This window comes from Amphiprion ocellaris, chromosome 13 (genome assembly GCF_022539595.1).
Source record: "Amphiprion ocellaris isolate individual 3 ecotype Okinawa chromosome 13, ASM2253959v1, whole genome shotgun sequence".
NCBI lineage: Eukaryota > Metazoa > Chordata > Actinopteri > Pomacentridae > Amphiprion > Amphiprion ocellaris.
Window position 1 is genome coordinate 10,124,010 of NC_072778.1, and position 15,709 is coordinate 10,139,718.

General features: G+C 38.5%; 1 long non-coding RNA gene across 1 annotated transcript; it reads right to left on the reverse strand.

Moving 5' to 3' along the window:
- Window positions 1-4,463: 4,463 nt before the first annotated feature.
- Window positions 4,464-14,057, reverse strand: LOC111580484 (uncharacterized). Its single transcript, XR_002747179.3, has 4 exons — window positions 13,687-14,057; window positions 11,359-11,484; window positions 6,193-6,289; window positions 4,464-6,049 (listed from the first exon to the last, which is right to left on the reverse strand). It is a non-coding gene; the product is annotated as an uncharacterized LOC111580484 (long non-coding RNA).
- Window positions 14,058-15,709: the final 1,652 nt, after the last annotated feature.

Here is a 15,709-nt window from a genome sequence, read left to right on the forward strand (position 1 = left end):
TGAAGACAGCAGCAGCAGAGGCCTGGCAGAGCATCACCAGGGACCAAATGCAGTGTCTGACGATGTCTATAGGTTCCAGACATCAGGCTGTCATTGACTGCAAAGGATGTGCAACCTAATTTTAAAAGTGAGAATTTAATTTATGATTTTGTTAGTTTGTCCAATTACTTGTGGTCCCTTAAAAAGATGGAGAGCACATATAAAATGTGTTGTAATTCCTACACCGTTCACCTGATTTTTCATGTAAATACCCTCAAATTAAATCAGAAAGTCTGCGCTTAAAGCACATCTTGATTGTTTCATTTCAAATCCATTGTGGTGGTGGACAGAGCTGAAATGCTGAAAATTGTGTCAATGTCCAAATATTTATGTACCTAGCTGTACAATAAACTTGCTTTGTATACAAATGAAAGCACAAAATTGATAAGTGATGAAGTGTTGCTGAAACTGATAATACGGAGTTCCACTAATCACACACCACTATTTCATGCAGTGCATAATAAGGTTTTTATTCCAATCTAGGTTCAGAAGGATATTTACTGACTGAATTACTTGAGGTCATTGTTCTCTTTAAGACTTTGATCTTGACATGAGCAGCAGCTCCTATGTCTTTTTTTTTTTTTTTAAATGTGCAACAATCACAGCGCAGTTTAGCAAAAATAAGCATTTACCAAGATGACCAGCATTTCAAAAATTCATGGCTGTCAGGGAAGTGTATGTGTGTGTGATGGTGTGAAAGAGAAAAATTTTGTGGTTTAACGATTGCTTAATGGAAAAAAAAAACTGCTAACTGCCACCAGTTTTAGATCTGGATTCGTGAGGTGTGGCAAACAGTCACACCCTCATACAAACCCACACATCTGCCATCGAGCTGCGACAGTATAGACACATAATAAACAAACTACTAACAGGTTTAACTGGCACTTTGAGCTGCTCCATTAATCAGTCACCATCTGGGATATTGCAAAACCATAATTGCCATTTGCTCAGGTGTCATTCGTTGATGTTGACATTGTTTTCTAATGAGCTCCTGGTGCAGTCAGTGGAGAGAACTTAAAAAAAAATTTAAAAGAAAAAATTCTGTGTCAGAAGCACACAGCAATTTTAGAATCAGGCAGTGATGAAGTGGCCATTCATGGAACTGCAGTTTTTTTGAATTTTTTTAGACCCTCAGGTTGCTGCTTTGCGCTGCTTTATGAGGAGAAAAAGAGTTGCGTCTGTAATTGAACAGACAGCATCTACTAGCAGGTTGCAGAGGGTGCAGAAATGTAAATGTTTCCAATTAAATCTTTTAAAACATCTAAACCCCACCCAGTTGCAAGCACAAGGTGGTTATACCAGATGTTCTGGTAGTTATTAAACATCACTGAAACACATCTTCAGAGTGGCTCACATGCAGAATCAATCTATCTACACAGAAAATGGCTAGAGGGGGGAGGCTCTGAGTTACCAATCAAAAGGGCAAGGCTCCAAGCCCCAGTGCTGCCACAGCTGGACCCTTAGCTCAATCTGCTTCAGGGGTGCCTTATCATGGCTGACCCTGCACTCTGACGCTAACGTCCTAACAAGCTGGGATATGTCAAAAAAATAAAAAGAATTTTACAGTGCTTTAATGTCACGACAAAAACCTTCGTCTTCTATCAATCCATCCATCCAAGGGTCAGTAGAGACCACACCACAGTTTTTAGCATTTGGTACATTGAGGTTCATGCTGTGCAATTACAGCCCCATCAGAACAGTAAGATTTGGTCAGATGTGTCTTTTTTACTTGACAGATTTAAAAGAATAATAATGGCTAGTCAGTCAAAACGAGCTGTTTCCTAGTTACTAAAATCTTACAACAGTCTCAATCTTGTCTGATGTTAAAAACTCATAAAACTCTCATCTTTACATGGGTGATTGTGTGTTAGGATTCATGCTGTGATCCAGTATCATAATTTAAAACCCAATTCTGAATTTGTGAATATTTGTTACTAAAATCAATGGTGTTTTGGAAAAGAGAGGGAAAAACACCACAGGCGTACTTGGTGTGAACACATTCTGAATTGCCACTCAGCTCACAATCACTTTAATTTCCTTCTGTGTTTGGTGCTTCGATTAGACTTGACAAGCTGCTGTCGGTTCAGACGTGCTGCTGTCTTTTTCATGTTTTGCGGCAGTCTGGTGAATCATTCATTTGTGTTAAATGCATATCAGTTACTAAACAGAGCCTCAGGGTGCTGTATGTTAGAGAACAAACTGCTATTAAGTTTGTTTTTTTATCATTGAATAATCAGTTTCACACACATAATGGTTTCTGTGCTTATTGCATAATCAGGCATGCACAAAAATACAAATGTGGCTATGGGAGCACTGCAGGACTGTGCAGACCTTTTTATGCACTTACTAAATACCATAGATTTTCTACAATGGACGTAGCCTCCGAATCTGAAAAGTGAAGCCAATGCTGAAGTGCCTTAAACCTGCATTCTTTCTGACGGCCAGCAGGAGTCCATCCTCACTATCACTGCTTATCACATGTATCCTTGATTATTTGGGTTTTCTGCTTTCTGTATTGATTTATCCTCAGGTGTTTTTTTTTTTTGCACAAGTTGTATATTTATCCAGTTTCCATTTAGACTACAAGCTATTTACCCTTTAACAGGTTGAATTTCTGACAAAAAGGAATCCCAGAACTTGTAATGGCATCGCTGGAGCTCTGTCATGCATACATGGACAATGCACTTCTCAGTCTTTTTTGGCACCATGTGTGCAGATCTTTTCTTTCACTTTCCAGAAAAACTTTTAAATTTCCGGTCTTTTGAAATTATTATTATTTGTTCAATTGCATTGGATTAGTTACACAATAATTAGAGGGAACGTGGAGAGACGATGATATGAGGAGTGATAACAGAAGTTAACAGCATGAAGTGACATGACAGCTCTCTCTCTCTCTCTCTCTCTCCCTCCCCTTCGCCCCAGGGCGCTGCCATCTGGCCCTGCCACACTACCCGTCACACACCCAGATTATGCCTTTATCTCCATTCTTGCGTTAATGTGCTATATTATATTTTATGAAATCAATCCATTTTCTTCAGCATCTCAAAGGCGCCTTTATGTTCATGCTGCCTCAGGTTAGAATTATTGCCAAAAAGGGAGTTTAGGGTTTCTTTGTTTACGTAACCAAATGATATCAAATGCTCTTTGGCTTAGTTTTTTCTTTCCTTCTCCCAAACCACACGGTTTCCCTGTTCCCTTATGGTTTCGCTTGCCTTCTTTGGGTCTGTCCTCAGTTTTGTTTTTTTGCTTTCGGCTCTGTCTTAAATCACAGAAGCATGTGTGTGTATCACATTGCCGTTTTGCTATCAGCACAAAACAGACCTAATTACGGTGCTGTGTGGCCACAGACAAGAGCCGCTGTATTGTTTGTGTGCGAGTCTGTGCGTGCAGTTGTGCATTCATCTGAGCTGTGAAAGTAGAGTACATTATTTTTGATGTGTACCAGTGGCTCCCAAAGCGAAGAACCAGTGCTCTGTTCATGTCAGTGATGGAGGGCCACAATGTGAGTTTCTTTGTGTGTGTCTCACTGACTGGTGGGTTGTAAATCCCCAAGGAAAAGTTGTGGATTTCTTGTTGGACCAGAATTAAATTGATAAAATAATCCATCTCAAGAACAAAACACAGAATTCCTTCGGTTTTGGGGAGCTGTTTCATCACACAGGATGTCCACTCAATATCCTCAACCCTAATTTACCAGCTGTGTCGAGCTATGGGTTGTGTTCTACACCAAAGAAAACCTACAAAATGTGTGTGGGCCACGCAGAATTTTATACTCTTATGTAGACACTCGGCATCTCATTCCAAGATCGTTTGCATTGATGTGCTGCTAAAGCAACTTCTTCTCCGCTGGGAAAGCTGCAGAAGTTTGTTTGTATTTACCCACAAATGCATCACTGAAGCCAGGTAATGATGTTGGGTGTTGAGGCTTGACTGTCAAACCCCAAAGGTAGATCAGTTTAAAGTCAGGACTCTGTGCAGGCCAGTCAAGTTTTAAACACCAAACTCTGAGAAAAATGTTTTTTTTTTTTTTTTTTTTTTTTTTAAAGTATTCTTCATTACTACTCAGTTGTTATGTTGCATTGTTGCCTTTATTGGACATTTTATAGCTTGGATGAGGAGGCTTCCAAAAAACAAAGGTCCTTCGCCACAATAGAACCAGTGATGTTGTGGTTATATGTTGTGGTGATATACTAGGATACTGCTTCCTTAGATGACCATTTTATCTGGATTTGTCTTTGTACATCACACATATTAAAATGGAAAAATGCTGTCCCTAAATATTTTCCAGTAAACGCATTGTAAATATCATAGTTTCACATGGTGGGATTCAGCTTAAATGCTAGAAAGGCTCCTATCCTAGTCCAAATCCTAAAAAAAAAAACAGCTACAGACCAAAAGTACACAAACACATGTGAACATGGGTATCCAGTTAAACAAATAACAAATCTTTATGTAATGCGGCGCACATTGCCATGACATGGATTAGAAATGTTCTAAAATAACAATGTGGAAATATTGTTGTTTACAAATGATTTTAGTTGCCTCGAAACAGATTAGGGTGGTCAAATATCATGCCATATATCATGTGAATTTTGTTAAAAACAAGCCAAAGTTATATTTATCTTCAGTATTTACTGAAACACATTGTATGTCTCCTGGTGTTGAATGCATTTACTTTCACATTAAACATTTGTAAAGTTGCTTTTCAACATTTACTTTTTAAAGCCTGTTTCTCCATGTTTACTAGATGGATGCCACTAACTTAATACCCCTCCATTAGTTGACTTGAAGAGCCAGACTATTCTCTAGCGTTCACATGATGTTGTGCTGAATGGTCTGGTTGCATCTCGTCATTCTGCTATAGGAGAAAAAAAAGCTCTGACTTGTATTTTTTTTAAAAAAAAGCAGTCACAGCCCGGGATGTAGTGACAATGTCCCATTAAATATATATATTGTTTTTATTGTATTGGAGGGTTCACATAATAAATCACTAAACGAAAATTGATGTAATTTATACTTGTTTATCCTAGAATCCCAATAACATGATTCATTTCCTCAGAAAAGGAAAAAATAAAGACAATGACAAATTCTATTCAGCTTCAGAAGCTCATCAAATGGCTACAAGCCCTTCAGTGGCATCAGGAATTCATCTCTCTATTACAGGATGAATGACACAATTTTATGCTTCCATGGACAAATAACCCATGTTGGATAGTTTACTCTTGAAGGATTTGATGTGCAACAGCTCTTCTAGGAATTTAGTTTTCCCCCAATGGTTTCCTTTGACATCACAAGAAGGTTAGGCTTGTAACATTTACTCAGCAAGGGAGAGAGTTAGTGTCACATCAAACAACCCCTTCTGAAGTTAGATCATGAATTACATAACTACTGCTTCAGCTCTTTATAAGTGTTTTATTCCATTAACAGTTGGGCTGTTGTCACTGTGTGGAGAGGGATTTATAACCAAATGATGACACAAATCCCCATATTTGTCTGCGCTGCTTCTTACACAGCATTATACATGTTTATCACTTCCTCTTCTGACTGCTTTTATCTTTTGTCTCATGTGGGTTTTTTTCGGATCTTGTCAAAAGTGGCACCAAATCCACCAGGATTTGCAGATGCAAATGAGGGAGCTGGGGAAACCGAGACATGCAAAAGTGTTACCGAGCTCCTGTTTTGGCCTCTGTCTGCCTGCTCAAGGTTGTTTTTAATTCACTTTTTTGAAAGGTCAGGTTTGGAGCTCCTGCCCAGTAAGAGGAAAGGGTAAAAGGAGAAGGTTTTTCGAACTAAAAGACTAGCTTTGAAGTCTGCTGATGGATTACAGAGCTGCTGTCAAGGTTTTACTGAGAGCCTTTCATTCAGCGCAGACGCATAAGCTGACGGATCCAGTTCCACCTTCATTTGCAATATTTGTTCTAGATTATTTTACATGGGCAGACTATTTACATGTGTTCCCCCTGGACATCCTGTCAGTTGGACAGTTTGAACACACAGTGTCTCCGACAGCCTGGAAAAGAAAAACAAGAGGCTGATCTTCAAAATGTCAGAATATTCCTGTAATTTTGAACAAAGCCAGCAGAGTGAAAATAAAAAGATAAATAGTGTATTTGAACATGCTGCTGCCTTCATAAAAGAAGGATGAATCCTGACCTCCTGTTTGGCCCTGCCACGCAACCCATTCCTCTTCTTCCTCTTGCTCAGCAGAGCTGATTTCACAGCCGTTTGGGAGTTGTTTTTTCCATAGAAGCTGTGAGAGGAGAAATATGCTTGAAGGCTGTTTTTCTGCAGAATTATTTACAAGCAAAAGTGTCTCATTACCGATTACTGGTGTGATGATTGAAGGGGCTCCAGGCAAACATCCTCCTAGAGTGCAAGGAATTCATTTTCATCCAACAGGAATGTGATCATCTTATCTGGTAAAATGTTGATGATTTCCGCCTGTTTGGCAAGTATGACTTGCAGCTTCCTATCATTATAAATTACAATCTGTTGAGCATTCACTATTGTGCACTTTCTAATGCTTCTTACCTGTGAAAAAAATAGTAAAGGATTAATTCATATAGATCACTTAATGAGACCCAAAACCACGAGAAGAGAAGAGATTCACTGGACTTTACATGAGCTTTTGTGTGTTTAGGTGTGTTATACTTGGACAAACCTGTTTTCTGAAAAAGATTCCCAAACAAATCAGAGTTGACTGTTGGTTTGCTTGCACGATATGTTGCATAACTACAGGTCCTCCATCTCTTCCCTGTCTGTATTTGCTCTCATTCACTTTTGCCACATCTGTGTCTGTTTTTCTTCCCGGTTTACTGTTGATTGGTCTGTCTCTATTGGTTTTATTCTTTTTCTGAAGCATAGCTAAAGCTGTATGCATTGGTTTCTTTGATCATCAGTCTCTTTTTGCCTCTTACTATCTGTCCAGCTTAAGTTTGAGATATTATAAATGAAAATATGCGTGTATTTCCCATCATTTCAAGTGAAAAAAAAAACTGCAACAAGCTTTTGACTCGGTTTGGACCGATTGAGGACATGTTTGTGGTTCACACTAAAAGCAGAGCACATCCATCAGCAGTGATTCAGACACCCACATAGTTCCCCATAGTTTACAGCCATGGAGTTTTAATACTGGAACAGCCTGTCTTTGTGTCCTTGGTAAGCTTTTGAAACTCACCTTTATAGACTTGGTTTTGTGTAGTTTGCTGTTAATTGGCCCTCTACTCAGTTTTATGAGTTGCTTTGAATTTTCATCCAACTGTCCTTGCTTCTTTACTCATTTACTGGCTATTATTTTTTCTGCATATTAACTGCAAATCAAAGTGCTGTATTTGCTGAACAAAAGGGTCAAACTTCTTCAAAGCAGCAGCAAACCAACTGACAGTCCTTGGATTTGAAAGGCAGATGCTTCACAACATGAAGCTGAATTAAAACCAGCAGTTAAACAGTAAGTCATTAGGGTCCAGATGCTTTGAAGCAGGATGATCAAATTCCAAGACAAGTTTTTTTTTTTTTTTTTTTTAATAGAGTGACTGCTGAATATTGTCTTTTATTCAGATAACATCTCCGTCCAATCTGCACGACTTGGATGTTCAGATGCTTCCATTACTCACCCAGACTGGACATGACTGACTGAAAACAGTAACTGATCCTCTCTGTTCTCTTTGAACTGGATCACTTTTGTAACACGCTGATATATACAGACTATGACCGTGCCATTGCATAGCTTTCAAAGTTTCATCCACATCAAAAACGGAGCCTTTCTGCTTATGTCTTAATCAACTAAACCTGATGGTAACTAAACCTGTTTAGTTTATTTGAGTTCAAAGCCAGACTGTCAGTTGTCTTTTTCTTTTTTCTCCAACAGAGACAGATGGGTCTTTTTAATCCTACACATTCCTGCTTTGAGTGTTTGTATGTACGACGCATGCATTTTTCTTCCTATGCTGATAATTCATAGTAACATGACACCACATGTTACCAGATAACTCTCTGTCCCACGTAAACCTTTATCTGTTTGCCATTCCCCTCCTACACATGGGGCCAAAACTCTGGCCCTGTAGTAGAAAGAACATGTTTGTTGTTGTTTGGCTTCTGGCCCTTAGATGATGCAAGGTTTCCTCTTCATCTCTACTGCCAGCTATCAAACCAGGGCAAAACATAAATACATAGGGGTGTTTATAATTCATTGATGTTAATTTTATTGAAGCAAAACATCTTAACTGGTAATGCAGGACAAGAAAATGTCTTGTGGATTATGGATTGTATCGCGTGCTGGTATTGTAGAATAGAGTTGTGCCACTAGGTGGAGTATCTTATACGATGGAGTTACAGGTGTGTTTACTGACCGTCTGTAAGAGAAAAATAAAATTTGCTGACCTCCCTGGTGTCTAAGTGCAGACTGTAGCAGTAGTGTCGATAAACTCCTCAGCATACAGCTGTGAAAAACATGTCTGCCTGCTGTCTAAGTGCTCATTGTAGCAGGGATCTTGGTAAACTCTGTACCATCAATTTGCGGAAAACGAGTGTGCCCGCTGTCCGGTTCACAAAACGCTAAACACGGATTTTCAAAACACTAGCCGGGAGCTGAGTGTCTGCTTACATTCTTTCAACCACTTTAAAGCTAAAAAGATTAAGTGAATCGGCGATGCTGACAGATTTCCTGAACTGACAAAGTTTCTGTGACAGCATTTGCGGACATCTGTTCCAGCTGAGCGTCTGTTTCCAGCAGCTGGACTAACGTTAACGACAGAACAAGTCACTCTATCATATATATTAGGTATGAGGATCATTTTTGTGTATCACCATTGTGACTCAGGTCTGCTGTAAAAGACTGATAACATTACAACTTGATATTTTTTACTATTAAATTTATAATTTAAGCAACCTTGTGTTATGGAAAAATGTCTCAATAATAGAGAATTCTCATTAAGTTTCAAACAGTTCTTGAATAAGGTTTGAGCACTGATGCATTCACTTGCCACATTAATGCCAGTTCATTTTTACCAGGTGGTAAAATTGGTTATAAAACGGTCCTGCAGGAAAGATAAAGCACATTTGGGGGAAAAAAAAAGAAAAAAAAAGGAAGAATTGCCAGAAAAATTTAAACAAACCAAAAACACCAGCTCCAAATGATTAAGCGCATGTCACGATGTTATCTGTCAGCCTTTGGTGAGCATATTGGTGATGTTTTTATCTGTGGATTGTTGCCAATACATCACATTGTGGAGTGCTTATAGAGATAAGAAGAAAAATGAGTGAAAAAGAAGGAAAACAAATACAAAAATGGGGATGAACGTCTGAAGATGGGAAAACAAGAAGGAGAAAAATGATAGCAGTGTGAAGCAGCAGAGGAAATATCTGCGATGATGCCAAGAGTCCCTGAGGGGGATGGAGGGGGTAGAGAAGAGGACAGGCTCAGCAGAGTGCACGTGAGACTGCGTGGGGTGAGATGATGAACACGTTTGCAGGCAATAATCTGTAAGCAGCGTGTGCAGGCAGGGAAGTGCACCGCATGAGCATGTGAGCCTGGTGATCGTGGACGAGTTCTTCTGGGACTGAAGGGAAGCTGATAAACATGGATGCACGTGAGGTGAACTTTGGTGTGAGTGTGAGTGAGAAAGAGACACACAAAGGAAGTAAAATAGAGGAGATGATGGGGAAGGGGGGAATTAACCCCGCTCTAGTCACTGCTGGAAGGAAGATGGAAAGAGAAAATTGTGCTACAAAGATTTAGCTATAATAAACCGTGTGTATGTGGGTAAACTGCTGCAGGAAAAAAAAACTCCTTCATGTTGAAAATGTTATTAAAAACTCAAAAATTATGAGATCTCTTATTCGTGTTCAGACAATTTTGGAATCCGTAACGAGCACAGGTGTGTCCTATTAGCTTTTATCCCTTGAGATATTAAAAAAAAAGAAAAAAAGGATTGGAATCCATCATGTAGAAAATTCAACTGATTGAATGGGATTTGAACAAATAGATTTGTATAAAGCTTCTAAATTTCACAGTTCCAAGCCACTGAGTCGTGTTTCAAGTGAGCAAGTGTATAAAATATGTCTAGCACTGAATGTTTGGAGGAACACAATGGGACACACATTCTGGTAGAGGATGCTATGTGGAAATCTGTATAAACTCTGGGGGGAGACCTTATTGTGTTATTTATGATGTGGTCTTAGTAATTTACATATTAGGGATTAAAGCCTTACACAAATGAAGATAAATGCTATTGTTCTGTGCAACAGTCTGTGTGACCCAGTAAGTCACATTTAAATACGACTGCACTCTAAGTGTACACATTGTCTTCATTATTGTTGTAGTAGATCAATAGATGCTGTCTCACCTTTGCCACATACAGTCTTAGATGCTGCTTTTCCATATAGCAGTCAATGTGGAAGAAAATGAGAATTAAGCTTTTTTTTTTCTTTTAACTGCTTTGAAACAAATAAACCACACTGCATATTGTCATCAGAAGATGGCAGTCTATGCTTCATTGCATATGGAGAAAGCCACATAGGTAAAACCAGTTGTTTCCCAATTTCTAAAAAAAAAAAAAAAAAATCTTGAAGAAGAAACTTTTTTTTTTTTTTTTTAATGTAAAGAAATATTCAGGATTTCAGGATTTTCAGTCCAAAATCACTTTTTGTGAAAACGGGTAATTTTTTTTTTTTTTTAATTTCCTCAACTTTTTCTACCGCAATGCTTCAAATGCACACAAAAATATGTTACAAGCTGAGTACTATGATGGAAAATATGAACTATAACCTCCATTCACTGATGAGCTTTATGTACGTCAGAGATGTGTCCTCTTGTGTAAGACTCTTTGTTTTTTTCAGGACAACCACCCGAGAAAATAGCACATAATTATTTCCCTGAAGCAAGTGTTTTTTGTTTGGAAACCTTAGCAAATAACCTCTGGCACACAAACAAGTGTGTGCATGTCAAGCTGCTTGAGCAACTGGCAGGTGAGAGTCAAACGCTTTGTGTTTGTTAACTGATTGAGTCAGACTTATTTGAAATCTTTGAGGTCAATGCAAGAATCAAGAGCACAAAAAAGTCATATAGTGTTTTCCACACAAGAGTAGTATGAGTGCATTTACCTACATTTCATTCCTGTCAAATTTTCCTGTTTGTTTAGTGGACTGCAAGGTCATTGTCATAAATACAGCATAAGCAGCATTTTTTAACTGAAACACCCTCTTATTTAGATTTTCCGTATTCTAAAGATGTGGAGTGTACAAATACAGACATGCAAGCTTCCACAAGCAAACAGACCTATGATAATTTAACTGATGAGCACCTTCACGCATTTTACTGACCTTTAACAGCATGTTGTGCTCAGAATACTGTATCATTCACAGATGTTACGTCTTATATGAGTTGCCATGTGTTGAGAATTTCTCTTGTCCTCTCTCCAGTGTTCTTACGTATCCACACATCTCCACCTACATGAGACAAACAATGCATTATTTTTTTTGCAAAGTCAGAGTCATCTTAAAAACTGTCATTAACTCCATTTCCTCACAGACACGCTGACTGCTGGGTGGATACTTTCCATTGCAAAACAAACATCTGGGATGTTGTTTGCATGGGGAACGACATGCAAACACTGTCGTTGCTATTTGAAGAGCTTGTGACGGCCTCTCTCTGTGCAGCTCTCAACAACAGGTTTCCATGTTCACCATAACGTCATTATTTTTCATAAATGTGTTTGTTATGCCATAAAAGTATTGTGCCGCATTCGTCAGTTCCAAGCTATTTCGCCAATTACTGAATTTCAAGTTACAGTCATCTTTTCATCTTCTGTTTTCAATGAATATTTGTTTATTTTTAATGAGATGGAGCCACAGGATTTTCCTTCTGGTTCACTGATTTATTCATTATGAATGCGTTTCAAAGTGAAATATGATATCTTTCCACTAGACTATTATTATGACTGCACATGTCTATGAAAGTCTATAGATTGTGAATATACTGCACACTGTTCCCAGCCCTTGCCTGCATTTTTTCATTGTATTTCTGAGTCATTTTGATGAACGTTGCATCTGCGTGAGCAGCTACAATGAATCCAAACATACTTCTGCGCTTTGTGCATGTGTAGCTAAACTATGTAAACTATTAAATGAAGGCTGGTATTATAGAAGCAACTGTCAAGAAAAGATGGACAAGGAAAAGATGTACTTTACAATCTTGACTTATATTTGTCCTTATGGGGAATTTTGTTTTGAACTGTGCGCTGCATTTCTACAACAAGTACACCATAGACGAAGAGAAAGAAAGGCACAATAAATATGAAATGATAAAATACCAAAGCAGATTTAAAAAAAAAAAACACCAGCAGTATGTGCAACACATGAAGTGTCTAGTTTAGTTATTATGTTATATATTATGTCAGAAAAAAGATATAAGCAATAGTTACACCAACAATGATGTAAAACTGAATTAGCACATATGCAGGGAAACAAACAAAACATTCATATCAGTTCTTTGGCCTCTTCTGGAGGAGACAAGGTAAAACAAAAGTAGCTAAGCAAAAAAGTAAAGCAAAAGTTGCTTAAAACATTGTAGTAGCAACGCATTGTATCCTCAGTAAAAACCTGCTTACCAGGTGCTTATTAAACATACAGAAATCCCCTTCCTCCATAACCTTTCCAGTGTCTGATTAAGCGGTGCTCTGTCCAACCATTTCCTCCCAAAAACCATCATTATCACTACAGTTAATTGATTTCACATATCCTCCTTCTCCATAGCTAGGTCTCCAAGACTAATAGGTGCTGGCTATTTATCCAGACAGATACCATTAAATCACTGCCGAAGCAGAGGGCAGACCTAGATCACATAACTGCAGGAGGACCATACCAACCAGTCTCTTCATTTAGCCACACAGATCTGATGTTTATGTTACGGGCCCCAAGAATAGGACCACAGCAACCAAAATGAATGCCTGTAAAATACAGGAGATAATGCGCAGCAATGAAGACACTCAGCACACTCTCTGTCCTCCAGGTTACATCTCTACTATTCTGGTTTCACAGAATATAAAACATTCATCATTTTGTACAAACATCATGGTATCAATGTCCTTATAAGTGCAATATTGTCTCCTTTTTTTCTTCCATTAATACAGACTGTTCACATTCCAGTACTTCAATGTGCTGGATGCAATCATCTCTAAATCAATACAGTATAACCACTGTCTTAAACACAAGCTTCTTTTAGATGTCTAAACTCATAGAAGGACAAAGGCACTTTCAGGTCATGTAAATACCATAATACCAGAAACATTTCATAGAGTTACTGTTATCCAAACTATTAAAACATAAAACATATCCTCAATTGATAACAATTTTGTTTGCTTAAACATCTACTAAAGACCAGATTAAAACTACAACAGGTGTAGCAGACTAAATATAACTCTGAAGAATGTACAAAAGAAGGTGAGGATCTCTCTACCAGACAATGCCGAAGTAGCAAAAACCCTATGAAACCGTGGTTAGAAGTTAGCCCGTGTACATAGCTGTCGCGCATTTTTAGCGCCCTTATTTTTATATTTCATCACTTAAAATAACATCTCACTGATACACAGCGACGTAACATTTAAAGCTTGACAAGCCATAGCACACATTAGCAGTTTTAAAGGTACTAACCTGTAAAGTACAGGAGATAATGCGCAGCAATGAAGACACTTGACACATTCCGGCCTCCAGGTTACATCTGGGGTGCCGCGGTTTCCCTCCCCCTAAAGTGACCCAGGTGCAACAGTGCCGATGTCAACAGTTCCCCCTTGGAACGCTGCTGTTTTCCCGTCCCTTGTTTAAAATAAAATCTCATTCTGGCTGCAATACTGTAAAAATTAAATCTTATTATAGAAAATGTGGTCAACAAATTTTAGGTGTAGCACATTTACTAACTATGCGATTCGTTAAGTGCCGATGCCAAATAATTAGAGTACATTTATTACTATTCCTCGGGTTTATTCTTGTAGCCTTACATTTTCTGTGTGTAATTTGCCCCATACAAGACAGCGCACTGAACCCGGGCGGCTTGACTCATCACCGACTGCCTTACTTCAGACGTCTGCTGGCAGACGCTCGATACTGCGCCGAGAGCTCCAACGGCATAACTCGTTGCCTAGCGACCACACGACGCTTCGGGAAGAGAAAGCCTGGGTGCATCGTGAGGACGTTTCCGGCCTTCCACTGGGTTCCAGCCGAACGGAGGCTCCAACCTGCACAGCCCTATACAAACGTAGGAAAACGCTAACCTTTATCTGTTCCTGATTTGGGTTGATGTCATTAATAGCTTGATGATTTTAAATTAGTCACTCTTTAGCATATCGATCGTAGTCCAAACTACCGATTCATTGTGTTAGATCGTCCGCTAACTGTCCTCCTTCACCATATACCTCTTCCTTGAACCTGTAAATCATTCAACACACACACATTTTATCTCTGGCTGTACATAGCTCACCTGTATTGTGTTAGTAGAATAGTCAATAAATGTTTTTCATTTAGACCAATTCACGGTCTCGTGCATTTCTTTGTGTGGAACTGAGGTCAATTTAATCAGAATTCTGACTTTCAGATGTCAGACCGATCAACTTCATTTTAATCAAAGTCTCCTTCAAATTTTGTTTTAAATTAATAATTTCCTCAGACAAACTGAGGATGGTGCCCTTTTATTAACGAGTGCAAACCTAACTACTTCAGTGGTTACGCTACAATTTTATGATCTATTTTTCGAAAATCCAGAAAAATTAATTCCTTTAGTCACAGTGGTTGACCTCACCGGTCACCCGATATCAAAATAAAACTTATGAAATGTTACAAAAGGCTTACCAGGGACTCTGAAATATGTTGGCTTTTCAAAACAAAATTTACCTTATGTCTAATTATAGCAGCATAAAGTATATCAACTGGCAGACGCTCCATTGGAACATTTAAAATTTCTTTGCTAGTTATTTTCCACAGAACTTATTCAAGTTTTGCTGTGTTTTGTTTCAGTTTTGTAATTACCAGTTGAAAATGCAGATACAGTCAAGTGAAAGGGAACCTTGATGTTGGCCAGCTTTTAAAACCACATTTGAATAAAGCCATTGTTGGTTACTTCAATAAGAACAATTTTCAGAGCTATGCAAGCTCAAGCTATAGTGAACAAATTACAATCAAGCAGTCTATAACCAGCTACATGTCTGAAGTTACTCACTTGTTTCCTCATTCATTACTCCCTAAATAATGGGCTCAATGTTAAGCAGTAAGTGGATATTTTTCACTCTTATTCTCATTTTCGCTCAGAATTCAGACAATCAGATATAATGGCAGATAGTAAATATGGTGTCCACTACAGTAAATGGTATCAGATGCAACTATTGTTTGTGAAAATGTTGCTGCTGATAGTACCAGCAACAGACACCAACTGATCCAGTGCCAGAATACACAAATCTGAACTTTGCCATTTGTTAATTTCTTATTGTGACCAAAGTTCTCGAAAGTTTCCAACTGCTATCTTTAGAGCAGCCAAAGTAATGTTTTTAGAAAGTGACAGTGAAATGTTGTGAAAAATGTGTCCTTACTTCATATTAATTTCAAAAAGTTCCCAAAACTTCAGACAATCACCAGATGATGTAGTAGCTATCATACTCAGGCTGTCAGGTACACGGTGGATGTGGTT